Raw genomic sequence first — 14,871 nt, 5'->3', positions numbered from 1 at the left:
TTATTTTGGTTCAATTAAGTATCCAGGAAGGCCACACGTTAACAACACTTTATCCCTCAAGTTAGATGACCGCTTGTGAGCACACCTTGTTCTAAAGAGCACTTTTGATATTTTCATTCATAAGCCTCATGCTTACATAAGGGACTATGAACAATTCTCTCTCTCTCTGTCTCTCTCTCTCTCTCTCTCTCTCTCTCTCTCTCTCTCTCTATATATATATATATATATATATATATATAATTTTACTTTCTAATTTTATACAGATTCAACTGTTGTACTCTTGACATTGAGCTTTTTTTGTCATGTATTTGAAGATGACAGAAGGGATAAGTTACCTCTATGACATTTTTATACTTTTATATTACTTAGTTTTAGTAAGCAGTTCAGGGAAAAAGTTACTGCATATGCAGCAAGCGGCTTCTTTAGGGTCCTCTTTTTATTCTGTGCTTCTTCTCTAGATCCTCCTCACCTAAGATTGTCACTTCCAGCCAAGCTTGCATTAAGTCAGCTTGCTCTTCCTTCCAATTAAATATGTGATGTTAACATTTTGAAATGCAATAATGGCTTTGGAGATGAAGCCAGTCCTAGCAACAGTGTAGGAAGGTTGAAGAAAGCAATGAGAGTTTTCTAAATTTCAAAATGAGACTTTTCCTTGCTCTTTCCACTTAGGTAAGATGTGTAAAATTTGATATGGGTGGCACATGTAGATACCCTGTAAAATTTTATATTGACTTTAAAAAAGCAATAGAAAATGCCCTTGATGTTTCTGGGGCTTGAGTGCATGCTAATGATGTATATTATTTTTTCTGTGCTGTGGACCAACTGAGAACTAGACATAGGGAACAGGAGTAAAAATATAGGCTTCACGGCTGGGTGCGGTGGCTCTCGCTTGTAATCCCAGCACTTTGGGGGACCGAGGCAGGCGGATCACCTGAGGTCGGGAGTCCGATTCCAGCCTGACCAACATGGAGAAATCCTGTCCCTACTAAAAATACAAAATTAGCTGGGCATGGTGACGCAGGCCTGTAATCCCAGCTACTCGGGAGGCTGGGGCAGGAGAATCGCTTGAACCCCGGAGGCAGAGGTTGCGGTTAGCCGAGATCATGCCATTGCTCTCCAGCCTGGGCAACAAGAGTGAAACTCCGTCTCAAAAAAAAAAAAAAAGAAAAAACATTTTATATATATACGTATATATATATATGAAATTCTCTCTCTATATATACATATATTATTATATATATAGGCTTCACAAATACTAACCCTAATTTCTAGAACACAACTTGGAACAGAGCTCCTTATTTTTTTTCCTCATGAAATTTGGGATCCATCCTTGGCGAGAGCTTGATGAGAGGTATGAAGGACTAGGACCTCCCTTCCCAGCCACTGGGAAGGAGCAGAGAGCACAGGGAAGAACGTGTAAACTCAGTACCTCAGGTCCTGTTCAATCCGAAAATACTGACCAATAGATGGCAGCCTTTCTCCATCCCACCAGCCAGAAAAACCCACCTGTCCCCTCATGCAGGAGGCACTGGAGAAACAGGCAGGAGCCTCTTCAGTATTTTAGGGAAGATTAATGGCTCTAAAATGAGTTGATAAGAAAATAGGGGGAGAACGTGCATGGCTATCCTTGCTAAAGACATATCTGTTAAGAGGAAAACAAAAGTGCTTTCATCTTTACTATTTTGTATACAAGCTAAGTTTTTAAGCTTGAAATGCACTTTTATGACTGAGATACTGTTGTATTTTGAAATGTTATGAACCTATAACTTTTGCTAGTTTGCCAAGTAACCATATATTTTAAAGTAAGTTCTTTAGGAGAAAGTGTTTAACAGCAAAGTAGTCATCTGTCTTGGAGCCAGAGCAGGGAAGCGATAAGATTAGCGTGAGGAGTTTTGGGCAAGAAGCATGAATAGGAAAGAGAAATAAAAGTGAGGAAAAAAAAGGAAATTACTACCCTAAGAAAAAAGCAAAAGCAAGAAAAAAGATCAAAAAGTACAATTTGTTAAAAAAATCGCCTATATTTAGAGTAGTTTTATGTTTACAGCCACATTGAGAGGAAGTTAGAGATTTCCAATTAATCCCATGTCTCTACACATGCTTGGATTTCCACTATCAACATCCCACTTCAGAGTGGAACATTTGTTAGAATCAACAAACCTACACTGAGACATCATGATTATCCAAAGTATGCAATTTACTTAGGGTTCATTTTTGGGGTTGTATATTCTATAAGTTTCAGCAACTGCATAATGACATGTATTTACCGTTAAAGTCACACAAAATAGATTCATCACCTTAAAAATCCTCTGTGCTCTGCTAATTTTTCCCTCCCTCCACTTATCCTCTGGAAATCATGAATCCTTTTACTATCTTCGTAGTTTTACCTTTTCTAGACTGTCATATAGTTGGAATCATATAGTATGTAGCCTTTTTAAATTGACTTCTATCATCTGTCGTTTAGTAATATACATTTAAGTTTCTTCCATGACTTTCCATGATTTTATACCTTATTTCTTTTTAGCACTGAATAATACCTCATTGTCTGGATGTGCCACAGTTTATTTATCCATTCAGCTACTGAAGGATATCTTGGTGCTTCCGTGTTTTGGTAATTATAAATAAAGCTGATATTTATGTGCAGGTTTTTATAAGGACATAAAATTTCAAGTTCTTTGGGTAAATACCAAAGAGTGCAACTGCTGGATCAGTTTTGGAAGAAATTGCCAAATTATCACCAAAGTTTGCTATACCTTTTTTAATGCCTAACAGCAATGAATGAGATTTCCTATTGCTCCACATCCTCATTCTTCTATCGATCCATCTCCAAGTGTGTACCCAAGAATGTGGAATTGTATACCAAATATCCTCATTCCAGAGCTCTTTGCTATTAATTGAGGCCAAAAAGGAAACATTTCTACTCCTAGAATAGTAAAAAAATGCTAAGATTTTTTGCGGGTTAAGCATCCAAATGAGCATTTGTGAAATAATTGTGCATTTTCTGCTATAATAGTTCTTCTCAAGTAGAGGGTATGATTTCTTTGAAAAGTTGACCCGAGTTTGAAGTCCTGGTTACAATTTTAACCTAATTTAACAATATGTAGTACTGTCTTAATTTAATAACGTATGGCATTGTGAAAGCTATTCACTTCTCTGTGTCATAATTTCTTCACATTTATAAGCTAGAATTGACTAGACAATTTCAAAGATTTCAATATCTTTTTCATTCTTAAATTCTCTGAGTGTAAAGGGAGAGAAAAGGCTCAATCCTGTGTATATAATGAGCAATCCCAATTTTAAGAACACTGTTTTTAACTTTAGAAGATCAGTTCATTATTTACTATAATGTAACTACTTACTGGTTTCTTGTTTGAGTGTCACATTATCAGGGAAGAAAAGTTAATTAATTAATGTTCATCCGAAAGTAGAGAATGTTTCTGAGATTATTGAGAAGTCCAGAATTAAAAGATGTGTACATGGTCTGTTCTGGAAATGAGATATTTTTATTAATTTAGGCTAACATTAATCATTGCTGCATCTGATACTATTGCTTATCAAGACATCATCGAAAAATTTTGGAAATTTATATAAAAGCCTTCACTGGACATAGTTTATGTTTCATGTACTAAACACAAGGGGTAGTGGAAGAAGGAGGTCAGTAAAAATACAAGTAATATGCTTCCTGAGCAGAAACAAGTTTTTATTCTAATATATGAGACAAATATAAGCCAAAAATACATGTGAATGACTGTGAGAACTATGTGATATGCATTTGATTAAAACAAATTTTGAAAATACCTGATTTCAAGTTTCCAAAGTGGAACACTAGAGATCCAGTGTGATATGATCACCCTTGCTTAGCAGTTAAGGGCATGCTTTTGAATCAGATGAGCTTGAGTGTTGCAGTACAATTGATACACTGTTTTACCTTCGGCAAGTTACTTTATTGCTGTAATCCTCACTTTTCTCACTTAGAAAGTGGGAATGATCATTTTATTTGTCTCAAAAGACTAATGTGATAAATGAGATATTTTTGTAGCGTTTAGCATCATGCCAGCACACATGGGGTTAAAATATGTTAACAATCGTTTGTAAGTAATTACATGTTTCTACGTTAATGAATCTCACTGTAGTGAATGATGAATGCCAGAGAATACTCCTGGCTCTAGGAAAGCAGGTGAAATATTGGAGATTTTTTTTTTCTCCTTTCTCTTTAATTCTTTGATTTATATAACCATGAAGTATCCAAAGAGTAATGTTAATCAGTATAGAAGACTGGAAAGTTAAACATTGTTATGTTAAAATGGCTTTGTGCAGTCTGAGATCTAATTTTGTGGAAGAAATGAATTCATTTACTACCAAACACTATCTCTTTTACCGCAAATGATTTGTATGCAAATTGCCTTGCTAGGAGATTCTAGAATTGTACACCAATGCCTTTCTCCCTACCTTTCAATTAAGCTTTTATGTATAGATCAGAACTCAATCACTTGGTCATGAGTAGAGCATGCTAAAACCTTATTCTGGAATGGAAATTTAAAAACATTTATCAACCATCTATACAAGAGATATTTCCTCCCAACTTTTGGTTTGCTTCCTATTTTAAATAATTAGTTTGCTTTTTTTTACTATAGAGTATTAAAACGAGATAAAAAGTAATTATCTATCAAATTTACCTGTAATGCTTTAGCTTTTCTTATTGATCCAATTAAGTGCTTACTCTAAGCATGAGCCAAGTTCCACAGCATATGGCAACAATTGTAATTTACCTTAGCCATTTGTTGCAACTTAACATGTGTCTATTGATTTTGGTTCTTAACTGTTGTAAACACTAACAGTTTTCATCATTTAGAAGTTACAGCACCCTCTTCTGATAGTTAAATCTAAGGGAGGGATGCTTCATTTGGATGAGAAGCTTTTTATGCCAACATAAGAAGCATCATGACTTACTTTTACTTAAGGCTATTGGAGTGACGATAGATTAGGGAAACAGCATGAGATTATAAAGCACACCGTGTATGCATGTATTCCTCATTTACACTCATTCAGGAATGGAAAGTATTATCTGTCAATACAAGTTATTTTAAGACTTCAAGTGTGTTATTAGTTTCAAATTTTCCGTGATTACATCTTAGATATACAACAGAGAGAATATAATGATACTATTAAATGCACACCCTCTTTTCTAATATCTGTCACTTAATGAAAAGCAAAAGCTTTTAAATCATTGCACTTAGCCTGAAGTATAATGAAATGAAGTGCTCTCTCTTCAACAGAAAGAATAATCAAAATCTAGTTAGGCAATTAACATCTTTGGTTTTTGTTCCGCTCCATACTTTATCATCATGACACCCATATATTTATCTCTGAATGGACGCATATGAGAAGTTGAGTCTAGGAAGCTGAAAAACTGCTGGAACTTTTTCACATATCATAAAGGTAGAACACAATGGACATGGTTTTATTGTCTATATACCATCATTTATCTTCTTTAACATTCACCCTTCCTTAGAAGACTGAGAATAACACCTCGGAGGGTTTGGTGTTTCATTCACATAGAAATGCTAAGTGGCTTTAGTTCCTAATGACATCTCCATATAACATGGTTCTTAAGAGAAGAAGCTCTTTGCACAAATCCAGAAGGAGGAATAGTGAGTAGAAATGTGGCATTGTCTGGTTTGCATGTTAATGTGGAAGACTGCTTTGGAGACATGTATATATATATGCTTCCTAGGCTAAATTTGTCTCTGTTTGTCAAATAAATAATTGTGTAAGTCACAGTTTTTGTATATGATAAAATATTTTACTAAAAAAAGCAAGAGCTAACCTGATTAACCAAATTTAAATAAGTTACGTAAAATTCAAACAAACAAAACCAAAAAACCACACTTCTGCTAGTTATCTAGATTTCATTACAGCTGGCTTGTGGATATTTATTTTGTTCTTTTATTTGGAACATATCCTCTTGTTTCTTCATTTTCCTTGATTCTCTGTTGGATTCTGTGCATTATAAGAGAACCATCTTATATTAGTCCATTTTCACACTGCTATAAAGAACTATCTGAGATCGGGTAATTTATGAAGAAAAGAGATTTAACTGATGACTCACTGTTCTGCAGGCTTAACGGCAAACATGACTGGAAGGCGTCAGGAAACATATAATCATGGTGGAAGGCGAAAGGGAAAGTAGTCACTTTGTTCACATGGCAGTAGGAGACAGAGAGCAAAGGAGCGTGTGCCACACACTTTTAAACCATCAAATCTCATGAGAACTCACTCACTATCATGAGAACAGGAAAGAGGAAATGTGCCCCCATGATCTAATCACCTACCACCAGGCCCCTCCTCCAATTTCACATGAGATTTGCATAGGGACACAAATCCAAACCATATCACACCTCTCCCAGTCTTGTTAGAGTTACCCATCCTCAAATTCATTTGTTAAGAAATACCAAAAATGAACACAGATTTTGAGGAAAATAGAAACCTTGAAATGTAAGCATTAATTTTACAGCTGCTTAATAATTATATCTACATGTGATGGAGTAATTGCATTGTACATGCTTAACAAAGATTAGACAAATACATAAATATTTTTAAAAGACAGATTATGAGAAAAATCATGAATCCTTTTATATTTCTTTGCAATAACAGATGAAATTTCTGTTGATTTTACTGTGTGTATATAATAACATTTCTTCGATTTTTCAATTTTTACCTTTTGCTTTATTTTAGAATTTAGTTTTAGATAGTTCGTATGTGTTTTTGCTCTACAAAATAAATAAACATATTAGTTAAATTATATTATTTAGTTCTGAGGTTTTTTTTCTGGTAGATGCCAGATATACTTCTAAAAGACAAAAAAGAGACACATTTAATTTAACCTTAGGTTGTTTTGCTTTTTAAATTTTTTTTAAGGGTTTGCAGGGAAAAAAGCTCAGTTGTATTGGTTTTTGATCACCTGTCCTTAAGTTTCTTCCTGTTTCGTACTCTCTTCCCTGTTGAGTAATTATGCTTGAGAATCAGTTTTACTAATGGAAGACTGCTTAATTTAATAGTTGCAAAAGATATCTTAGGAGAGCAATTTGGCAATTGTGAAAAGTGAAATGGGATCTTACTTGTCAGGTTTAGAATTAAAACAACAATGATAGCCACCTAATCAAACACATTTTATGGGTTGTGGGAGTAAGGATGAACTTCCCTAAATCACTGACTGGTCAAGTATTATAGGCATAATGTGATTCAAGCCACGGCAGAGACGTTCTGGTGACTTTGGTTTTTACATATTCTCATGCCCTTTTTCCTCTTGTATGTGTCTCTTTATTTTATTTTATTTTATTTTATTATACTTTAAGTTTTAGGGTACGTGTGCACAATGTGCAGGTTTGTTACCTATGTATACATGTGCCATGTTGGTGTGCTTCACTCATTAACTTGTCATTTAGCGTTAGGTATATCTCCTAATGCTATCCCTCCCCCTCCCCCCAGTATGTGTCTCTTTTATGTTGCTTTTCCATTAGATATAAACCTATAGGAGGAGTTTTCCTGTTGTCACTGTTGAATCCCAGAACTGACATCTGACATGTCCTTCACCTTTAGGTCTGATTGTATATGTTATATTCTCAATGCCTAAACAAAGTTTGTCTCACCATGGCTATTTAACTTTTGTTTTAATTTTTTAAATAATGAAGAATGAATAAGAGAGACAGCAGGTGAAAATGGATGCTAACTATGAACTACATATAGGTAGGGAAGACTTCCCAGAAGAGGTAAAGTGAGATTAGAGAGCACAGTAAAACGAAGCCACAAGCTGTGTGGGCACCTGGTGGAAGAATGTTCTTAGGAAGCAGGAATAGCAAGATCCTCATCTCCAGGGTGAAGTCTGAATGGTGTGTTTGAGAAACACCAAGAAAGCAAAGGGAGCAAAGGCAGTGATGGCAGAAGGTGACACAGGAGAGGCTGACAGGGCCCAGGCGTACTAGGGGCCCTTTGGGTTTTACTCTAGGTAAAGCGAGAGCCCCTCAAGGGAGTTTGAAAGAGCAGTGGCTTGGTTAAATTTCTATTTTAATGGAGAACTCTGAAAACACGGCGAACAAAATAAATAATGAAATTGTATCTCATAAAACCTGAGATACAGCAATAGTAGAGCTTAGAAGTAAAAGTATGTAAAGTTTAAAAACAGGCAAGAGTAAATTGAAGCAAAAAAAGCCAGGAAAGCAGCTGCATATTGGCATGATGACTGGAAATTCTGGGATGCTAGGAGTGTTCTATTTCTTGATTTGGGTGCCAGTTATACTAGCATATTTATTTTGCATACAGTTCTACACTTAGGATTTCTGCACATTTCTTTATGTGAACAAGCAGAAACTTTTTTTTTTAAAAGGGCAACTTAAGAATCCCCAAATCAGCACTGAAGAAAAATCCAGCAGAGGATTTGCTTTATAAGATATTGAGACAATATAAATATATCAATAATAGTGTGATATGGCACAGAGAGAAGCAAATACATAGAAGGAAAAGAATAGAGAACTCAGTTTCATACAAATAGAAACCTGAAATATGATATGGTTGGCTTGTACAAAATCATAAATTCTGGATAGATTAAGGTCTTACATCTAGACATTAACACCATAAAATTATGAAGCTTTTAAAGAAAATATAGACTAGCTTTAATGATCTTAAGGCACAACGTGATTTTTAAAGTATCATTAAAAGTCATAAATCATTAAGGGAGATAAATTGGCAAAATCAATGAAATTAAATTTACGAACATCTGTTTATCAAAAGATACACACTTCATAAGAAGAAAGATAAGCCACAGCTAGGAAAAAATATTGCAACATGTGTAGCAGATAAAAGGCTAGCATCTCAAATGTATAAAGAACTCCTATGAATCAATAAATAATAAACCAAAAAGAAGACTGCAATAAATATTTAATAGAAGAGGAAAAACAAAAGGTCAGTAAACATGAAAATATTCATAACACTATTAGAATTTAGAGAAATGCAAATTGAAACTACAGTGAAATTCAATCTCACATCCTTCCAATTGGCAAACATTAAATGTGTGTGTATGTGCATGTGTCTTCTGTTGCTGCTAAGTATTGGTGAAGATGCAAATTGCTAGCAACATTCACATAGTGCCAGTTGAAGTATAAATTTGTCTAACTACTTGGGAAAATAAGTTGGCATTACCTACTAAAGTGTGAATATGACAATGTTCTACGATCCAGAACTTCTTCTCATAGGCCTAGCAATACACGTTGACATATACATGAGGAGATATATATGGATGAATTTATTTATGTGTATTATAAATGAACCTAGATAACAGACCAGAATGTGGACAGTAAAAACAGATGCATGTGTGTATGTGATTGGCTGGTTGGGGGGTAGGGGTGGGGATACCCAACTCAAAACATGGAGTGAAGTGGGAGTCAAATACAGAGTGAACAAATTCCTACCTGCCTTTTCCTTTTTGTCCCCAAAACACTAGTAATTGGGCAGTCAGCCTTATACTTCCCTAATATAAGTTTACAACATTCTTTTTTTGGGGAAAAAAGAGACCCAGATGTATTGATAGTTTGAATATATGTGTTTATAAGTCCAATTACAATTTATATACTTTTACTTCTAAGCTCCACTATTGTCGTATCTCAGGTTTTATTAGGTATAATTTCATTAGATTTTGTTCTCTGTATTTTCTAATTTAAACTAATTTCTTATTTAACCTATAGATTTAGAATTGTGAGTTTTAAAACCTTAGAATTGTGAGTTTTAAAAAATATGTGTTTATAAATGCATTGAGTATTTTTAGTCATATTGTTATTACTAACTTTTAAAGTATTTCATTGCATTTTAATGTCCTGATTGTGGCCAGTTTAATAAATATTCCATGAGTACATGAAACGAATATGTACCATTGTCTTAATTTGTGTTTATTTGTTCTGTGTGGTCTACAATACATTTTTTTCTTTTTTGTTACTTTCTTAATTTCTCCTATTTTAATGATGTTTTGATTTTATTTACCTTACTACATTTTTTACCTTTACTAATTTTGAAGTTATAGACTTTATTTATATGCTTTCTGTCGTTACAGTAGCTCCAAGCTTTATCTCCTGGTTTTGATGCTCTTGGGGTCAATTGAGTCGCAGGTTCTAAGCCAGATGTGGAAGATTCCCCTCAGAGAAACTGTCTGCTTGGATGTTCTGTACTCGTTTTGTAATCTTGCTGCTTCATTCTCTCTCTCTTTCAATTGTTTTCCTCATCCATGTTTTGAAAAAGTATTTTAAAATTTATCATACTATTTGTACATTTCAAAACTGTTTCTATACTTAGTTTCCCAGGTTGTTGAAAAATTTTAACAATTAATTAAAAAAATAAAATTTCTGCAGTTCAAGTAATTTGGGAGCATTTTAGGAAGTGGACGTACAGACTCAGGCTTTCTGAGACGTTTAGTTAACTGGTTCTATCTTTTTCTCCCTCCTCAATGGTTCTCAGATAATTCTAGTGATTTCTCTAGTTTAATCCTCTTAGTCAGAATTATATGCAGTACCGAGATTCTTGAGTTCATTTCTGAGATCTTGGTGTAACGGCAGAAGAAAAAGAATATGCACTGTATTTTCTGATAGCCCTTGGTTTAAATAATAGTTTTTGCACTTGCTTGTTGTGTGACTTTCTGTACAGCACTTAACTTCTTTTGGCCTCTGTTTCCTTTGAAAATGAGCATTCTATTATTCAAATAAAATGTTAAAACAAATATTAATCTTAATTTTAATTAATAATGCATGTCTGCCATTGTTATCCTTTTGTCCCTCTAGATTTATTTCCTATCCTTCTCCACTCTCCTCTCTCATCTGGGAGTCCCACTTTTATGGACTACACTCAATATACCACTCCAGTGGACATACAGTATTATGTAAATAGCCTAGCATAGTGACTGAAATAGGAGAGGTGCTCTTTAAATATTTGTTGAAAAAAGAATGAACTTTAAATTATTCCTATGATTATTGAAACTAAAGAAATTTATAAGGTTAAGATCCGACAGTAGTAATAACATGAATCCAACATGGTGTTGTACTATATTTGAAGCCCTATAGTAATCATTTTTCATGCATGATAGCAGGGATCGGCAAACTATGGCTTGCAGTGTACATCTGCTCTGTCGTGTGTTTCTGTAAGTAAAACATAGCCACCTTCATTTCTTTGCGTGTTGTCTGTAGCTGCTTTCATGCTCCAACAGCAGCATTGAGTCACTGTGGCTGAGGCTATACAGCTCACATAGTGGAAAATATTAACTAGTTGCCCTTTTTCCAAAAAAAATTGTTTATAGCATTTAATCTTCACAATGACTCCATGAAGTATGTACGGTTTAATTCCCATTTCTCACATGAGGAAACTGAGACTTAGAAATATTAATTAGCTTATAGATGCTATTGCAGAATATATTCAAGACCATTTTAATTATTTTAAGACAATTATGCATTTCCCCAACCTATTTAGATGTTTTGACTAAGTTGTCCATTCTTTATATATCAAAATCTAAAGAGGAAAATAGACCTATTAATTTAGACATTATGGATCAAAAGGGAAAAGAGAAAAATTGTACGAATTTTAATTCTTCTTTTCTTCTGCCCTCAGTCCTAGGAAAGTATTTCTTACCGTTGGATATCTTTCTCAGGAATGATGTGGTAGGATGTGGTGGTCATGTGTTGATGGATTTAAGGCTTCTATTTTGGGTTACTTAATTAGCTGCTCTAGGGCATTCTTGGGGGTCTCAGCTGACCATGGTTTGAATTAGTGGTATTTTCAATTAACTGTGAGTTTATTGGGATATAATCCCATTATAAATCTAGAAGTAGCTGTATTTTATTAATGTATAAAACTAACAATTTTATTGCTATCAATAATGTGAAGTATTACAATATATAACAAGGAGGTGTCTATTAAAGTAATATTTATAGCTATTACCATTGCTATAATTATTATCCAGCAGTAGTGGTAATAGTAATAATAATGGTATAACACATATTTACCACAACCACAACTGTTTTTTATATATGCTATCGGCTGAACACTCACTTCAATAACCAATCTAATTAGTGCAGTTTAAGTTCCACAGCCCCTCAGTTATATATCCTTCTGGGTAAATATCTCTCATAGTCTGAACAAGTCTTACTCTTCACCACTGTGCATGTATGATTTATTTATTTTCTTTTTCAGTAGATGCTAGAAGACAACAGGGATGCTGCCAACTCCTTAAATAGTTAAACCAATTATCACTATCTCTGTGAAAACCGTATAATCTTCTCCAGGCTCTTGAAGAAGATTACAATGAAAAATTCAATGTAATCTCCTATCTGTGATTACATTGAATTTAAAAAATACCTCTCAGATGGTTATACTAAAAGCCCAGACTTCACCACCATACAATATATCTATTTAACAAATTACACTTGTACCCCTTAAATTTATACAAATAATTCAATCAATTAAAATATAACAGAGTGATTCATATACTGTGCTACAATTACCTGAAAACTGTAGTGAGTACTCACTGAGTATAGACAGTCTTCGATTTCTGTGTTTATTTTCAGGAATTATCACATTGCCTAATAAATTGTACTTGGTGTTCAGTAAATGTTTGTTGAATAAATGGATGAATTATTTAGTGAATGAATGGGAATAGAAATATGATGCAAGTTGATCAATGGATTATAGACTAAAGTATTACTAACTGGAGACATCAACTAGGACATTTCTGGACTTAATGCAAAGGAGATGAATGATACCACGTATTTCACATATATATTTAACATTTTAAGAAACAAATACAATATATTGTTATAAATAATTTTAGTGTTATATAATTATAAAATATTTAGTTTCTAGATTTGCTTCTCAGAAATATTGCCTATATTAGAGTTTGAAAAAAACTAGAGCATACATTATATTGTCTTCTGCTTAAATTTCATTTAATTTAGTTGCTGTTTTTAATTTTAAAAATATTAACAGAGTATGTAGGGTTTACTGGAGAAAATGTTTAGGAAAGCAAGTGCAGTAGTAAAGAAGAAACAAGAACAAGAGAGAATAGGTAAACATTTTATCTGTCAATTTCATTCAATGTGCGTTAAAAACACCTCCATCTGCTTGTGTGCAAGTCCCCTGGATGCTAGTAAGCTGTCTCTTATTACCTAGTAATCTGGTATCACTTGCTTCAGCTAATTAGTACTATCTCATATATATTCAAAGCACATTATGGTGTCTACCCTGATATTGGTTGACACATAATAAAGAGAAAAATTTTAAAGTATTTGACACTGAAAATATGAGTGTATTAAATTTTAAACAATTTTAGTTTTTACAAATAAGTGTAATAGATGCACTTAGCAGCAATGCACTGCATCTCCACAAGTGAAAAGTTTTGAATAAAGTTTTGGTATTGACCAAGATGGCCTTAACATTTCCCTCCACTGGACTAAATTTTAGACCAGTTTCTTGTTGATTATAGACTTCTGACCTCCCTTTTCTTACAGTGCTTACTTTAGAAAACTTGCAATTGTAAATTATTCTTCTGCCCTTTGAGATGTAAATCTTCTGTAACCCCACACTTTCTTAAGGACCTGGGAGCTATCCCTTTTAAATATAATCTCAAGAAGTATAAGGCTGTTATCTCGCAGTTTTTGTGGGGGAGTAGGAGCGTAACTTTTTTATGTGTCAATTAGCAAACATCTGTGGCCTAGTCACATCGACCACCCTCTACTCTAGTGTCCTTTAGGATGTTTCCATTAGCTCACTTCAAATGCTTAAGAATTTTCCCACCTTTTGTTTAAGTGGAAATATCTCTCCCGTTATTGCAATAATATTGACCCATATTATAATATTTTTAATAAAGTCTTTCTAGAATTTTTGACAAAAATATCTGGTCTGATTTCTCTTTGACAGTATAAAATTTACATAAATGTTACAAATAACAAGTTTATTTGCATTAATCATCCTCACAACTAATAACAAGTTTATTTGTATTAATTGTCTTCACAACGAATGACTTTTTATTTAATTGAGTTGATACAATTTTGGTTGCTATAGTTATTTAGCCTAGTCTTCAGATTTTATTTTCTTTTTTAGGGGGTGGGCAGTGGGCCCCTGTGCTGGTTAATTTATGTGTCAACTTAAGTTGCCCAGACATTTGATCAAACATTATTCTGGGTGTGTATGTGAGGGTGCTTCTTGATGAGATTAACACTTGAATGGATAGACTAAGTAAAGCAGATTGCTGTGTGAGTTGGGCCTTGTGCAATCCATTGAAGATCTGAGGAGAGCAGAAGGGCTGAGTAAGAGGGAACTCTTTCTGCCTAAGTACTTGAACTTGCATTAGTCCTCTCCTGCCTTCAGACTTGAACTGTAACACTGTCTTTTTTTGGATCTTGAGCCTGTTTGCCTCAACTGAAACTTATACCATCAACTCTCCTAGTTCTCAGGCCTTCAGACTCTTACTGAAGATATATTAGCAGCTCTGCAAGGTCTCCATTTTACCAACTGCAGATCTTGGGACTCTTTAGCCATCATAATCACATGAGCCATGCATCTTTGAAGGAGAATTTGTAGGAGATGGAGCTTTAAATGTTGGGTCCTTTTTACTCTGGAGACAAATGTAATTATGTCAGTCTAAACTTTGGTGAGTTACAGGAAGGTAACCGTAAATATTCATGTCATTTATAGACTCTTAGGAGTCACCTCTCAATTTTCCTTTCTAGCACTGATAACCAACTGAAAATAGGTAGAAATTGGAGACATGAATCCAATTAACTTTCCAGATGAATTTTGGCAACAGATTTTAAATAAATGATGGGGATGTTATAAAAAGTTAATGAA

This window comes from Nomascus leucogenys, chromosome 1a (assembly GCF_006542625.1).
Source record: "Nomascus leucogenys isolate Asia chromosome 1a, Asia_NLE_v1, whole genome shotgun sequence".
NCBI classification, from domain to species: Eukaryota; Metazoa; Chordata; class Mammalia; order Primates; family Hylobatidae; genus Nomascus; species Nomascus leucogenys.
Note: the sequence above shows the minus strand (reverse complement) of the source record.